The following is a 16,640-nucleotide window of genomic DNA, read 5'->3' as shown; positions in this document are numbered from 1 at the left end:
TTTGGTTTCATATTTTCCTCTGTAGTCAAGTCCTGTGGATTTGTGCTTAAAGATAACACTTGCATATATCCCTTCATTTTTACTTGAGTTTGCCAATGTGGGCTCTAAGCACCAAATCTGGATGTCACTCAGACTAATCTTTTCCCTCAGGTTCATCTTGTATTCTTTTGTCTCACTTATTTTCCTAATAAAGACTTATATCAGTCATCCTTGTATTCCAGAAACTTCAGTGGTTACCATTAAATCAAGTCCTCAGTTCTCAAGGATATCACTACTCTAATTCCATCCTGTTTGTTCATCCTTATTTCCCACTCTCCCTAACCTGCACTGGCTCATTAGGATGGCCTCACTACCCCCTAGCTGCATGCGAATTCTTATGCTGGCTTCTGTGTTGGTTCGTTATTCCGGTATCTCACCCACTGCCCACCCTCCTCCACTTAGCCACTTTCATACAGTTCATAGTTCAAAATCCAGCTTAAGCTCTACCTTCTCCATGAAACATTTTCTAATTTTTCTCAACTACGATTTTTTCTCACCCCTGAGTATATACTACAACATCTCACTTAGCAAGTGATACTAGCCTCCATAACAGATAACACCCCAAATCTCAGTGGCTTATCATTATAGAAGTATACTTGTTGTGCACTGATAACAATGTATAAATACTGGTGTATTGGCAATGGTGGTGGTGGGGGGGGGACATTGTGCTTTTTGCAGTCATTTAGGGACCCAGGGTGAAAGAGGCTCTGCCATCTTTAACACAAAGCTCCCAGAGTCGCCCAGCCATCAGCATCTAACTTGAAGTTGAAGAAAGAGTAGAGAATCCATATCTGCGTGTTGGTCACCTCAGTCTAGTAGGGACATCACAACACTCGATGCTGAGAACTACTCCCAGGGCTCCACTCCACCACATCTGCCTCACTGAAACTACTGAAATCCCTGGAAGGGAAGCACAAATCTCTAGGGGTTAGCTAGGTAGTTTTGTTGCAAAGTTATCTTGCACTGATTTCTCATTTCTTGGTCTCTTCAGTTCCCCAGCTGGTTTTATACTGTAGCTAAAATTCCACAAATACATACAGCAAAATGAAAGTCTGGTGTTGGTGCATGCACAGTGAATATTTGTTAAATGACAGAATAATTTACGTAGTCTTTTAATTTTAAGTTCTTAATTCTTAAATTAAACAAGAAAGAAAAAATAAATAAATCTTTTTAAAGAGCACATTTGCAATGTATTTTCATTTCTCACATAAAGTGAAACTTAGCTGGATTGTCTTCATTTTTGGAATAATAATATTCTTTTCAACTTCAAAAAATATTCTCAATTGCTGCGTTTTGTTTTCCTTTTCCCCCTTACATGTTTTCCATTATAAAAAATTGACACACATACAAAAATAGAGGCAATATTATAATATGACCTCATGTACACATCACTTGGCTTCAGTAATGACTGATTCCTGACCAGTCTTGTTTCATCTATGTGCTCCACTCCCCTCGTACTAAATTTTTTAAACTAATCATAAACCTATTATTTTATGTGTAAACATTTCTATTTGTACTGCTAATGGATGAAGTCTAAAAAACCCCACAATACTATATTTATTTAATAACAATAATGCCTTATCACTAAATAATCCAGTTAGTATTCAGATTTCCCCTATATTTTAAAAACAATTGGTTTGTTCAAAGCAAGATCCAAACAAAGCTTAGGCAGTACATTTTAGATATACCCACTTAAATATTTTAAAAATTGTAATTCTTCTCCCTGCGCTTTTTATCTTAAAATTTATTTGTTGAAAAAAATCATTTTTCTTATAATAAGATTCACATTCTGGGTTTGGGTGAGTCTATCCTTATGGTTCATTTAATAGTTGATTTTTCATCATAGGCTAAATGTATGTAATGTGTATATATATTAATGCCTTGACATCAAGAAAAATGACAACTATTTTCTACTGACACAGTATGCCTAGTAATACTTGTCTGGTCACACACAGTATGTTTGAAGAGTAGAATTAGAAGGCAGATTTCGTTTTATCTTTGGCTTTGTTGTTGTTTTTTACTTTTAATTGTGGAGAATTTTAAATACGTACGAAAGAATGCAGAATAGTACAATGAATCCTTATGTACCCATCACTTAGCCCCAATATCCATCAACCTAAGTTTATTTCTATCCTATCCCTTCCCTCATCTCCTTGCCATTTTGTATTATTTTGAAGCGAACATTACAGACATTAGAACACTTAATTGTTACATAGTTGAAACATATTTCTCTAGAAGACAAAAATACTTTAAAAATAACTATGATATCAATTATTATGCCTAAAATTCCTTAATATAATTAAGCAGTTGATATTTATTTTTTCCTGTTGTTTTAAAAACATCAACTTTTTTAGTTTCATTTTTTGAATCAAGATCCAATCATGAAAATTGTGATTATTTCTCTTTAATCTATGTTATTTTTCTCTTTTCTCTTTGCAATTTACAGGGGTTTTTTTTTTTTTTTTTTTTGACTTGCAGCTTCCCCCACAGTCTGGATTTTGCTGTTTACATGCCTGCGATATAGTTACAAAGCAGCTTTAAATATAGAAAATGTTTGTGCATACTATTAGTCGGAAAAGTCAGGAGTGCATGAGTATAACTGTGTGTATGGCTGAATTTTATATAACACATAAACCATGGTTTCCAGCTTGGAACAAGAAAACATAAACTTGACAATTCATGATAATCATTTCCATACTGGAACTTTTTCTCTTGTGACTAAGTACCAAGTCAAATTAAATTCTTCCTCTTCTCTTCTCCCTGGGGAGGACTAAGTTCCTGGTCCAGGGTCATCCCATATATATGCTGTTCTTTACTCAGTCCTCTCATTTAATTGAGGTTGAGGCTATTTGTTCATCTTGCATTTGTTCCAATTTCATAGGCTTGTTGTAAAAACTCAATGGTCAATCAGCCCTCCAAAGAGACAAGAAAGAGAGATTCAGAGTTGGTGAGAGTAGACTGTGGAAGCTAATGGGTGTTGAAAAGCTGCCTTTGGTACGCTTTCCCCTACTGGGGCAAAACCAAAGAAGGTCATTGTAATACCCAGATTTACTTAGATGAATCGCAAGTTTGGAATAACACCCAGCCAATAGGACACCTGGGCAGCAAGGGCTGAGGTATCCTGGCAGATGGCCTGAGTGCAACATTGTAGAACCCTGCACATGCCAGGATGGTGTGGGGAAAATTATTGAGAAGTTTTATGTTCCTGAAGGGTTTGAGGGTGTCCAGGGAAGCAGGAGAGATTGAGTGTGTGTATCTTGACGCTAAAGCAATGGCAGGGACAATGGATACCAGCAATGGATATCACATACCACTTGTGATAAATTACCCGTCAGGTGATGCATGTATGTGACCCGCCAAGGACCATGTGAACAACTATAATGCAGAAGTCCCTCATCCCCTAATGCTGTAGGGTAGTTAAGGCTTGCTGAGGAAAGTCAGCTCATTCTCATGAGAAAGGGAAACAGAAGGAGGAGAATTTTGAATCGAAATGAATATTTACTGGTTTTAAATGGAAAGAGACTAAATTATCTTCAAGTAGCAAGGTGGAATTAATTTTCCTTCCATCAGCAGAAAGGGGACTCAGAAAAGATAAAGACACATTTCACCACATCTGGGTTATAACTATACATTTTCAACCCACTACATAACTCACATTTACATGTATATTTTTAAATGTCTATCTTCATTATATTGTAAGTTGCATGCAGGTACAGACAGATCATTCCTTTTTACATTCTTAGCACCCAGTGCTTAGCACTTGATGGATACTGAAGAAGAATTTATTGAATGAATATTAGACCCACACATGAAAGCTCCTTCCATTATACAGAGCAAGTGCTTGACTATCTTTTCCTTCCTGAAGGAATATATATTTCTTTGGGCACAGTCTGTCTTGCTGTTGAAAGCCAATTCTGTCTTGGGTAGCTCTGAAGGTAAATCCGCTTTGGTTGTTTTTATGGATGTTGCTTAAGATACTGAAGACAGTGTTTGTCTTCTCTGACTTTATTTTGTATCCAGAGGATATATTGAATTTAGCAGTACCATAGCTGCAACTGCTGAGAGTCTATTCTGTGAAAGATGCTGAACACTCAGCAATGATTGCCCACCACCAACATTGTCCTAGTTCCTTCCTTAATTCCAGCACTTTCTCTCCTTTTCCATCCCAGCCTGGGATCCAATCCATTCTCACTCTCCTCTCCTTTTGCTGTGTTACCGCTCTGATCTGCCCTTTCCCATTTATGCTCCTAAGTTTCACCCCATTTCAGGGTAGAACTCCTGGCCAGACAGGGGCCATATGTCCAGGATGGTTCCCATTTCAGGTAGAGTCATCTTCCTCTTTGGAAAAACCAAAAAGAAATTTTATAAAATAGTTGAAATGTGATTTAATATCTATATCTTTAAACCATTCATTTGTATTTCACTTCATTTATAAAAGTATTAGAGGTAAGTATATCTTAGTAAAACATTTGTTGTAAATAAATTCACTAACCAGTAAAAAGACCTATGAGCTCTGATTTAGACTTGGAAAATATGAACCCCCATCATACAGACATACTCTGGATATAATCTGGGTTTGGTTTCAGACCACTACAAAAAAGTGAGTATCAAAATAAAGCAGGTTATAATCTTTTTACTGGTAAACTTTCTTGCCTTCAATTTGTGAAAAATGCAACATCTATGAAGCATAGTAAAGCAATACACAATAAAACAAGGTATGCCTGTACAGTATTTCCTAAAATTGCCTGATAAAAATTATTTGTGCTGCTTGTTAAATACACAGATTTCCTTGGCTTTTCCCCTAGAGATCCATTGGGTGGGCCTGAAGTCTTTTTCTTTTTTTTCCTTTAGGTAATTATTTTTATTTGATAAGTTTAAGAACAGTGGCTCATGTATATAACGAGGACTGGGAGGATGAAGACACATGAGGAATAGGGACACCAGTTGTGAGGAAGGTAAGGAAATTTCTGAGTGAAAAGGAATTTGATTCAGCACTCTTTTCCCAGTACAAATACATCTGTGTGAATGCCGATAATAAAAAGTTTATTGGATTATGGAAAACAGAATATTGATGTTGGCAAAAGATAAAATTATCTTAAAAAAATTTTTTTGTGGTGACGTTGATTAACAAAATTCAGTTTCAGGTATATATACACACACACACACACACACACATACACACGTACGCACACATTGCACTGTGCATTCACTGCCTATAGATAGATTTCTGTCTGTCACCATATATTTGACTTCTTTTACCCCATCTACCTTGTCCCTCCTCCTCCCCCTTTCTCTCTGGGATAAAACTATCAAAATAAAATAAAAACTGAAAATGTTGGTCAAGCTGTGTCAAATAGTACTAATTACAGTCACTTCAATGATGTCCTTACTGTCATAGCTTATTACAATGCAGCACAGTGTTTGATTAAGCTGTAAGTGTAAGCTGTAAGAACAGTAACTTGCCTCCCTCTGAATACCTATTATATATTTTTATAATCAATCTTCATAGGTAGTTGCAGATGTAGTATGTTGCCTTATCAGTTTTAAAACATTAGGAGGAACACTGAATAGATAAGGCCTTTTTCTTTATTCTTATTTTTGAAATTTAAGGTGAATACCTTTGAGAATAGCAGGTTACTCATTTAATAACCTCTGCCTCTTTACACCCCCTTGGATAGGGGCATTTCATACTTCAAAACTTATCATGCTTGGTAAAGAACAGTACTCACAAAAAGGGAAAACCCCAAACCTTTGTGCTTTAAGGCCTTCACCGGTGCTCTGAGGGCTTAGTTGCTCTTCATTCCCTGTGGTCTCAGGATGACTGGGACGGACAGACGGACAGACGTATCTGGGAAGGAGAGCTTTTGGGGAGGTCATTGTGTGAAGGGTGGGCATAACAAGAACCCTGGAGAGCGGGGATGGGCTGCTGCTGCTGCAGGACCTCAGACACAGGGGGGCCTCCTGGAGGCTGGCAGTCTAGAGACTTCCAGGCTTTTGGGTTTATGAACCTGTCATAGCATCCATTGCTTAAAAGGTGAGATTATTACAACTAATGATTCCTAAAGAACACAGTTTTTGTAGTGTGACTCTGTTCTAAACACAACATAGCCCGATATGAAAGACGGTCCACAGTGCAAGTTTGGGGGCTCTTAAGTTCTCCTCTCCCTGGAATCTGTGCTCTGCTCTTTCATGTCAGCCATCTGGCTTCTGGCCAGAAACAGTATATTTTCTAAGCCTGTTGCACTGAAAACTATTGTCAGTCAGAAAAATTCCTAGTTGCTTAGTACTTCCCAAATGTTGGGTACTTTTAGAAGTTTTCGGCCTCGCAATGATGTCTATTCATTTAATATTAGTTTAATATTTTCTCTGTTTGCTTGTATGGAAATGATAGCATGGTGCCAGCTAGTCAGGTACTGATGGAATTCAGCATTGAAGGACCTTGACGCATTATCCATACAGAAAAACTGAATTTTGGTTTACGTAGATGAGCACCGCTGCTGCACATATTTACCAGTCCCATCATGTCCTCTCTTTAGATGTCTCTATAGACTTTGGGACATCACCAAAGGATGACGAAACGGGGCCTTCAGAGTTTCCCACAACACATTTTCATTAATCAAAGGAAAATGATCTTGCTCATAGAGGCAGATTGTATTAGGATTATTTGAGCCCTTAGCTGGGTTTCCTTCTTCTCTGATTCAGCCTTCTCCTTTGTGTCTGCCTATCCATCTGTGTGTGTTCCTCCTTTGTCTCAGAGAGATGTTACAGAGATTCATTGTAAGAGTCTATATCACTTTTTGAGTGTGGAGGAGTATAATTACAAGAAAATATATCGTAATTGCAGTGGTTCTTGCAAATCTTCAGTAATTCCAGTCATCGATATATTGATAAATACGCATTATTCCATTTCATTATATAAAAGTTGTCTCTTCAAGCGCTGTTTTTCCCAAAGTGTGTGTCTAAGAGGAGGGAGTTTGGAGAATGGATAATCAGCCACAAATGTAGTTTTTAAAATCATCCATTTTCTTTTAACTTCAGGCTCGAGGATGAGCTAAAGAAATGACAAGTAAGGAGATGAGCTAAAGAAATGACAAGTAAGGAGATGAGCTAAAGAAATGACAAGAAGTAAGCAGCAATCCTGAGCTCCACTATGCAGCCTCTGATATTTTTCTGGCTTACAATCAAAAGTGATCACTTGAGTCAGAAAAGATTTTTCAGGTAAGAAATGCCTGTTTCTGTTGTTGTTGTTTTAGCTTCTTGCATAAATCTTGATGAATCACTTGGAACTTTTTAACTGACAAGTTTTCCTAAAGGTTTGAAAGAAAATCAAAAGTCAGTTGACATGACCCCTATAATATCAACTGTCAATTATGGAAGACACAAGGCTATCACAGATATATTGGAAATACTAGTTTCTTCCCAAATAAAATGTTCCCTGTTATTAAATTTTCATTGTGTACCAAGGAGAAAAGCAACAGTTGTTTCCTGAAAATTGATAAGATTTCATTAACACTGCTAAAATTGCATCAAGAACATGGGAAACAGTAAAGAAAAGTACAACAAATACGTAGAAAGCCAGCAATCCAGAATGAAGTGATTCTGACCTTCCATTATGAAAATGAACAACGAATGTTTGTAAAATGCCTGCTACATCCTGGAAAAATGGTTCTCAAGTGTGTTGCCCAGACAAGCAACATCACCATCACCTAAGAACTTGTTAGAAATGCAAATCAGAAACTCTGAGGGTGGAGCCCAGCAATCTGTGTTTTAACAAATGCTCCAAAAGTTTCTCATATATGCTAAGGGTGCCTCTAAAGCTGGAATTTCACAAAATCATCTGGAGGTGGGGACTGGGCTGGACATCTTGTGGGCTGTATGGGTAGTGGCTGATCACAAAAAAGCACAGAGTTTATCCTTCTGACTTATTAGGGGGTGCTCTTCTGTCTGAGCCAGCTCAGGACTTGTATTTTGTGAGGGGAATTATTCTTCTCTGAGATTCAGATCTCATTCCATATAAATGCTCTAATGGGAGATATTCCGACTTGTAGTTAATACTATGTGCCATGAAAAGAAAGCTTTTCTCTATTGGTCTTATAACATTAGCTTACAGAGCTGGAGGAGGGACCCAAGTTGGAGAGAAAAAGGACAAGAGGGCCAGAAATGGTTCTATCCCTACTGTTACCTCCTACTAACTCCTGCCACTATTCTTTTTCTCTCTACCTCCCTCCGTTCGGCATGTTCTTCAGTGAACACTGGGAGAGGAGAAAGAATGAATGTGACATATGTGCTAGAGGTGGCTCAGAGAGAGGATACCCGAGTCCTGTCCCCCCACCTTACCCATTAGCCTGCAAGATTTTAATTCCAATCAGAATTCTAATTGCACTTTAGCTAACCATAACTATCTCATATCCAGCCTCACTCCCTCCTCATTCTCCTCAGATAAAAAGCAATTCCTGGAAATAGAAGTTGTCTTTCACTTAAACAGGATTTGACTATGATGCATGTCCCAATTTCAGCTGTTAGTGACCTGGTTTCCAACTGGACCTTAATGCCTACCTCAATCCTTGTTGAAGAGTGCCTGGCTGGTGTGGTTAACTTCCTGAGGCCCACTGAGCATTTCGGTCTTGCTCATATAGTCGTAGCAGTCAGATTTGGGGGCTAATCATACGTGCAATCAATATTCCCTGAAAGAAACTTTCCTTTATGAAGCTTTTGATCTTTGCAACATCAAAGAAAGACTGGGAGAGAGCAGTTATTAATTTTCACTTATGATTTAAAATTAATGTGTAAAATATATGAAAGAGAAAGAGGAAACTGAGTGGATCGGCTACCTGAGACTACCTGAGACGTCTGGGTCTTTATTCCAGTATGTCTTCTTATGAAATGATTTCAATTGCATAAACTGAAAGACTCGGACTGAAGGACAGAAGACAGAAAGGTTGGCTTATTTGAAGTCCATATAATCAATATGCAACCAGTTAGGATTTTTCTAACACTGAAAGACACTGTGACTAAGGCATTTTAAAGCAAAAATTAACAACACTGCTAGAATATTAGAAGGGATTAACTACCCTCAAAGAACTCTCAGGTATATATATATACTCAGTGGTCTGTGGGAAAGAGAAACCTATACTTTTTTTTGAGGGAGAAGAATTGGGGAGTAGAAGTGAACTGCTATTTAAAAATATTCCCTAATATTTCTTAATCGCCAATTCTGTTTTTTCTGGTTTGCCTTATAGAATGTGTCGTATCCTGCTATTCAAGCTATCTTTCACTGTTAAAATTTTCATGTTTCCTTGGTTACTAGATTTGCAATATTTTTCCAAAGTCTTTCTCCATATATAGACTTGGCGACACAGGTTGATGAGTGGATATCTTTTTTTAGGTTATCATATTGTTACTATAGTTAAGAACCATAGAACTATTTATAATTAGTAAGTGACTGTGGGGAATCATGGTCCAACTTCTTTTATTTTACAAACAAGGAAACCAAGTCCAGAAAGTTTGAAGGACTTGCCCATGGTCACGAAACCACCTAATACCAGCATTGTGACAAGAATTCAGGCTTCTTGCTGGTTTCTTTCTTTCTTTCTTTCTTTCTTTCTTTCTTTCTTTCTTTCTTTCTTTCTTTCTTTCTTTCTTTCTTTCTTTCTTTCTTTCTTTCTTTCTTATCATTTACTATTATTTATGCCTACAGCACCTGGTCTTCCTAGGTGGTCTCCCATCCAAGTACTAACCCAGGTCCAACGCTGCTTAGCTTTCAAGATCAGACACCCGGCTTGTTCAGGGTGGCATGGCAGAGACTGTGGACCTTGACTTCACTGGGGCATGAACCTAGGACCTTCTGTGTGTAAAGCAGACATGCTAACCGCTGCACTATAGAACCATGTCCATCTTTTTCTTTTCTTTTTCTTTTTTTTTTTTTAATACTTTAAATTCTTTATCCTCTTGAGACTCAGCTGAGTATTTGGCCAACCTGGTGTAGATATCAGGCTTTTTCTTAAGCGACAAGGTCTTGATACTATCAAAGAACACCCAGACAGGGAACTGTACTATCTACTCCCAGGGATGAACACAGATTAGATGGACATTTGGAAAGCTGGAGGCCCTGAAGGGGCTGCAGGCTGCCATTAATACTGAGTATTCTGATGGTATTCTGATCCCATGGAGGACAGAGAGAGCGATCTCTTTCCCACTGTCTCCATAGTCCCTCTTTCAGCAGACCCAGAGACCAGTCTTGACTAAAATGACATAGATACAGATCACCTTTTAAAAGAAAAATTCTGTGATGGGGGAGGTAAGCACGAAATTTGGAAAAAGTTTAGATTTTTTGATACTAAAGAAGGTTTAAATATTTCAAAAATATTAGATGAACATTAAGGGAAACATGAATGGAACCCTAAATAAAGTTTTTAAAAATCTCCTACAAATATCAATGCTTCCATAAATTATTTCCAGAAAATAACTGGTTTTAAGAGGACTATGCATAGCCATTTTGATGATTAACTGCTTGGATCCTCTTTTTTTGTTTGTTTTTAATTTAAAACATTTTAAAATTACAGTTGACATTCAATATTATATTAGTTTTAGGTGTATAGCATAGCGGTTAGATATTTATATTATTCATAGTCATTTCCCCGATAAGTCAAGTACCACCTAACAGTATATGTAGTTATTACAATATTATTGACTATATTCCCTATCTTGTACTTTACATCCCCATGACTATTTTATAACTGCTCTTGGGTCCTCTTTTGAATGTGCCGGTTTTTATTTCTCTGAAGTCATCTATAAGAATGCAGACAGAGAAAGGTTCAGAGGCTTGCTTTTCTTTGGGCGGGGGGCATAGTAAAATCTTTTTCAAAAAGATTTTCTATGATATGGTTTATTTTTATACCTCAGGTCGAATCATGTTCCCTTTGTATATTGTGATTCATGGTAAGATAAAGGAAAAATAAACCGCCACTGAACTTTAAAAAGAAGCTACGTAATGAAGAAGATCTTAAAGTAGCTAATGAGTCAGTGTGTATTCATAGAACTTTGATCAATGCTTGCAGGGACTGTTTTGTGTGAGAACAAAGACACCAAAGAGATAGGGCCACTGGGAGGAAACTGAGGGGAGGGGGGAGGCTACCATGGAGCATTGGAATCAGGAAATTCCCAGCCCTAATTACCAAAGCCAAGTGGAGGAGGGAGCAACTGAATAAAATTCAGAATCAAAAACAGGTGGGAAAGGCAGGAGATGCAATATTTTTACCTAGGAGAAACATCTTTCATTTTAGATCACCTACAACACATTTTCAATGTAATATCTTGTTCAAGAAAAGAGATTCCCATGATAAAACAGCTGAAGGACAGCCTGTCATTTCCCTTCCACAATTGACACTCACCAGAAGTATACCAGAATCTACTGAATTAGAATGTTACATCATACAACAAAATATTTTAATCGAATGTATTTTTCTATCTGCATTCAAAAAAGCACACCAGACCTGTGCTTTCGAGATGATAATTTATTTGCATAGTTTTTATTTATTCAAGCCCCTAGATTGGCTGAAGTGGTTCCTCTAGGAATTGGCCCTCCAGAGGCAGTGACAATACGTCTTCTGTGGAGGGAATTGCTGGAAGAACTGTCAGCTTCAGTAAAGGCAGCTTTCAGGGACAGTGGGAGCTGGGGGACTGGTTGCCAAGATTTTAATGAATTGCTTCAGATATTCTCTCTCATGGCTTCTACTCTGTTTAGAAATCTGAAAGAAAAAAGAACCTATGTACAGAACACATGGCAGTTGGACATTAAAAATCTGATATACACACAAATATCTGTTATCAGTTTCTTTTTAAATGGCTAAGTGCTGTATGTACATTTTTAATGAAAATATTTATGTAATAGATATTTATTCCTTGTCATCAATTTCCCAATACAGTAAAGTCATATGATAGGTCTGGAAAAAAAAATTTAGTAATTTTTTTCCAGTCAATGGAAGGTTCTTATTAAGGAAAAAAGGTAGTCTCTTAAAAGGTTAAAAATATAATTTTCCATTATATTTCTCCTTTCATTTGACTATGATTTATTTTCAGGTAGGTTTGGAAAGTTTAGTAACTTTCCTTATGGATTTGCAGTAGAGGAGAAAAATGCAATCTAATTTAAAGCCCTTGCATCTTCTGATAATTCAGTGTTTTAAGTCAATCCACTCATGTCACTATTTAAAGTTTATTCTTAGCACAATAGGAGATGATAGTTCCTTCTATGGGGAAAAAAAAGAAAAAACTTTGTGAGGCTTCTGAAATGCCGATCATTCTGATAACACTTATGTTTTTAAAAATGTTTTTTATCTTACAAATTTTCACCATACAAATAACTTTTTTCCCCCCAAATCATTTGAGTGCAATTGCTTATCTGATGTCCCATTATCCTTCACTATTTCAGTATGTATTTTGAATAAACAAGAACATTCTCCTATATAACCTTATAGGACAACAATCAAAATCAGGAAATTAACCCTGATACATGACCACCACCTAATCTTCAGACCTTTTCAATTTTATTCCTTTGACCCCATAAATGAATTTTATAGCGACAGTGTCAAGGTCGTATGGAGCATTTAGTTGTCACATTTCTTTAGTCTCCTTCTATCTAGAACAGTTCCTTAGTCTTTCAGCAGCTTTCATTACCTTGACACTTTCAAAGATAACAGTCCAGTTATTTAGTACAATATCCTTTAATTGGGTTTGCCTGATGTTTTCTCATGATTAGATTAAGGTCATCGTTTTTGGAAATGATTGTATCCTACAATTTTTGTTGTCCTCTTACTGATATTTATTTTGATCCCTTGATTTAAGCAGTATATACCAGGCTTAATAAGTCTTTTGTGGGGTGGTACTTGGAAACTACCTAGATATCCTGTTCTGCATCAAAATTTCTATACATGTATATCTGTGGTTTTCTGTTTTATTTAATAGATTTGTTAAATAAACAAAAAGGCCATTAGGCTGAGGTAGTTCTAATGTAATGGCAGCCTACTTAAGCAAACAAAATCTAAACCTGTAAGTACCTCAAGGTTATGAAGTTGAAAACGAAGGACAACTAATCACAAATAGCTAATCAGGTTTTAAGTTATAGCTAATCAATAGTTTCCTTACTTTGTTTCTGTCTTTTCTCTGTAAAAGTTTTTCCCCAGTGGAATATTTCTAACCATTTCATTTTAGTGCTGCCTGATTTGAATAGATTTTCATTCAAATAAATTCTTTAAATTTTACTATGCCAGTATAGAAGGAAAGTACATTAATATCATAAAGGCCATCTATGAGAAATCCTCAGTCAACATTATACTTAATGGTGAAAAACTAAAAACCTTCCCTCCAAGATCAGGAACAAGGCAAGGCTGTCCACTATCACCACACTGCTATTCAATATAACATTGGAGGTTCTAGCAAGTACAATTAGGCAAGAGAAAGATATAAAAGGCATCCAAATAGGAAATGAAGAAGTCAAACTGTAACTATTTGCAGATGACATGATTCTCTATATAGAAAACTCTAAAGACTCCACAGGAACACCACTAGAAACAATAGGCAAATACAGTAAAGTTTCTGGATACAAAATCAACATTCAAAAATCCATAGAGTTCCTATATTCTAATAATGAAGCCTCAGAAAAAGAAGTGGAAAAAACAATCCCTTTTGCAATTGTAACAAAAAGAATAGAATACCTAGGAATAAATTTAATGAAACATGTAAAGGAGCTATATAATGCAAACTATAAGACCCTATTAAAAGAAATCAAAGAGTATACAAAGAAATGGAAAGATATTATGAGTTCTTGGATTAGAAGAATCAAGATAGTTAAAAATGACCATATTAGCATTATACAGATTTAATGCAATCCCCATCAAAATCCCATAGGCATTTTTTAAAGAAATAGAACAAAAAATCATCAGATTCATATGGAAGCACAAAAGACCCTGAATTGCCAAAACCATCCTGAAAACAAAGAACAAAGCTGGAAGCATCATGCTGCCTGACTTCAAATTATCCTACAAAGCAACAGTAATCAAAACAGCATGGTATTGTTGGCAAAACAAACACACAGACCAGTGGAACAGAATTGAGAGTCCAGAAGTAAACCCATATTTATATGGGAAAATAATTTTCAATAAAAAAACCAAAAAATACAGTGGAGAAAAGAAATCCTCTTCAACAAATGATGTTGGGGAAACTGGAAGGCCACCTGCAAAAGAATGAAACTAGATTGTTGTCTATCGCCACACATCAAAATTAACTCAAAATGAGTTAAGGACCTGAATGTAAGACCTGAAACAATAAAATACATAGAAGAAAACATAGCGACAAAATTTAAGGACCTTGGTCTTAAAAAGGATTTTATGAATTTGACCTCAAAGGCAAGGGAAGTAAAAGCAAAAATAAATGAATAGGACTACATCAACCTAAAAAGCAAAAGAAATCATCAACAAGGTAAAGAGACAACCATTTGAATGGGTAAATATATTTGCAAGCAATGCCTGATAATGGCCTAATATCTAAAATATACAAAGAACTTATATAGCTCAATAACAACAAAAAACCAAATGATCCAATCAAAAAATTAGCAGAGGACTTGAACAGACACTTTTCCCTAGAGGACATACAAATAGCCTACAACGTATGAAAAGATGTTCAACATTGCTAGCTATTAGGGAAATGCAAATCAAAACCACAACGAGATACCATCTAACACCTGTTAGAATAGCTATAATCCACAGAACAAGTAGTAAAAAATGTTGGAGAGGATGCAAAGAAAAAGGAACCCTCATACACTGGAGGTGGGACTGCAAATTGGTACAGCCACTATGGAAAACAGTATGGAGTTTCCTCAAAAAACTAAGAGTTGATCGACCATATGATCCAGCAATCCCACTGCTGGATATTTACCCCCAAAGACTTGAAAACTCATATCTGTAAAGATATTTGCACACCAATGTTCATAGCAGCACTATTCTCAGTGGCCAGGACATGGAAGCAACTAAAGTGTTCTACGATAGATGATTGGATAAAGAAGCTGTGGCACATATATACAATGGAATATTACTCAGCCATAAAAAAAGATGAAATACTGCCATTTGCAACAACATGGATGGACCTCAAGATAATTATGCTAAGCGAAATAAATGAGATAGAAAAAGTTGAAAATCACATGATATCACTTATATGTGGGATATAAACCTAAAAGCAACAAATGAACAGGACAAACAGAGACTTAGGGACATGGACAATGGACTAGTGGTTACCAGAGGGTATAGGGTGGAGGAGGAGAGGGGAGGTAGACGGTATAAAGGGGGTCAAATATAAGGAGGTAGGGAGAGGGTGAAGTGGTTAAAGGGAATCAAATATATGGTAGCTGAAAGAAACTGAACTTTGGGTGGTGAACACACACAATAGAATATACAGATGTCAAATTATAATGTACACCTGAAAATTAATAATCATATTAATCAATGTTACCCCGATAAACTTAATAAATTTTTTTTTAAGATGCCAGAGTTTATCTTTTAACCGTTCATAATCCTTTATGGTCATTGTTTATTTTGATGCTCAAATTATCCCAGATTCGGCCAGTTGGCAGCCACTTCATACTGCCTCATTGTTCCTTTAGACAAGTCCCTAGCATACTTGGGTATGTTCTTGCTTTCTGGCAGTATAAGATGTTCCAGGCTCTTCTTCTTCTTTCCTTGTTCCAGGCATGTTTATCGATATTGGAGGTATTCCTGCTTGGGGCTTTCAGTGGACAGAACTAGAGAATATATGGATATATACACACACACATTTACTTTATATTTACATTGATTTCTATCTATTATTTATTATCATCTATCTATCTAATGAAAACTATAAGTTTACATAGATACCTCCAATTCTAAGCCAACATTACAGTTTATTTTAGTTTTTTCTCTTTTGTTGTGACACTCATCACTGCTACTGAGAAACATAGCTCATATTATTCTTAATATATTTACTTAACTAATCAATCCCCATATAAGTAGCTAATCTCCCCGCCATTCCCACACCTGTGCAGATGCCCCCCAGGCCACTTGAAATCTGATACCCCATGGTGGACAACAACTCCCACCTATCTATCCACCTGGATGCTCAACTCACCTGGACTGGACTCTGCCACCTTATGCTGGGTGACACCCCTCTCCCTCATGAATCCCCTCCCTGCCCTACTTGGGCTCTGAAATCCAAATTTTGGCCAACACTCTGCCCTCAACTCCACCTGTGCAGTTGCTTACCTTTCTTTGCCCCATTTAATGGTTTTAGGGTGGAATTGTTTAGAAACAGATGAGAAATAATGAAAGAGGAAGAGAACAGGGGTAAAAAGGAGGAAGGGGAAAAAGGAAGGGGGAAGAACAGCATTTATGTTTAAAGAAATCACAAATAAACATATTAAGTTTCTTTTAAAATGATACAGTTTAAATAAGAAAAGAGGAATTTAAGAAGCCAGTTAGAAATGGAGTGTTTTCTGACTGATAAAGAATATATCATTTCACCCCCTTAGCCCATTATTACACGTAATACTGAAATCCCTGTATTAGAGATGACAGACA

The sequence above is a fragment of the Rousettus aegyptiacus genome, unplaced genomic scaffold (assembly GCF_014176215.1).
Source record: "Rousettus aegyptiacus isolate mRouAeg1 unplaced genomic scaffold, mRouAeg1.p scaffold_m13_p_13, whole genome shotgun sequence".
Taxonomy (NCBI): Eukaryota; Metazoa; Chordata; class Mammalia; order Chiroptera; family Pteropodidae; genus Rousettus; species Rousettus aegyptiacus.
The sequence above is the reverse complement of the archived record's forward strand: the minus strand, read 5'-3'. Positions refer to the sequence as shown.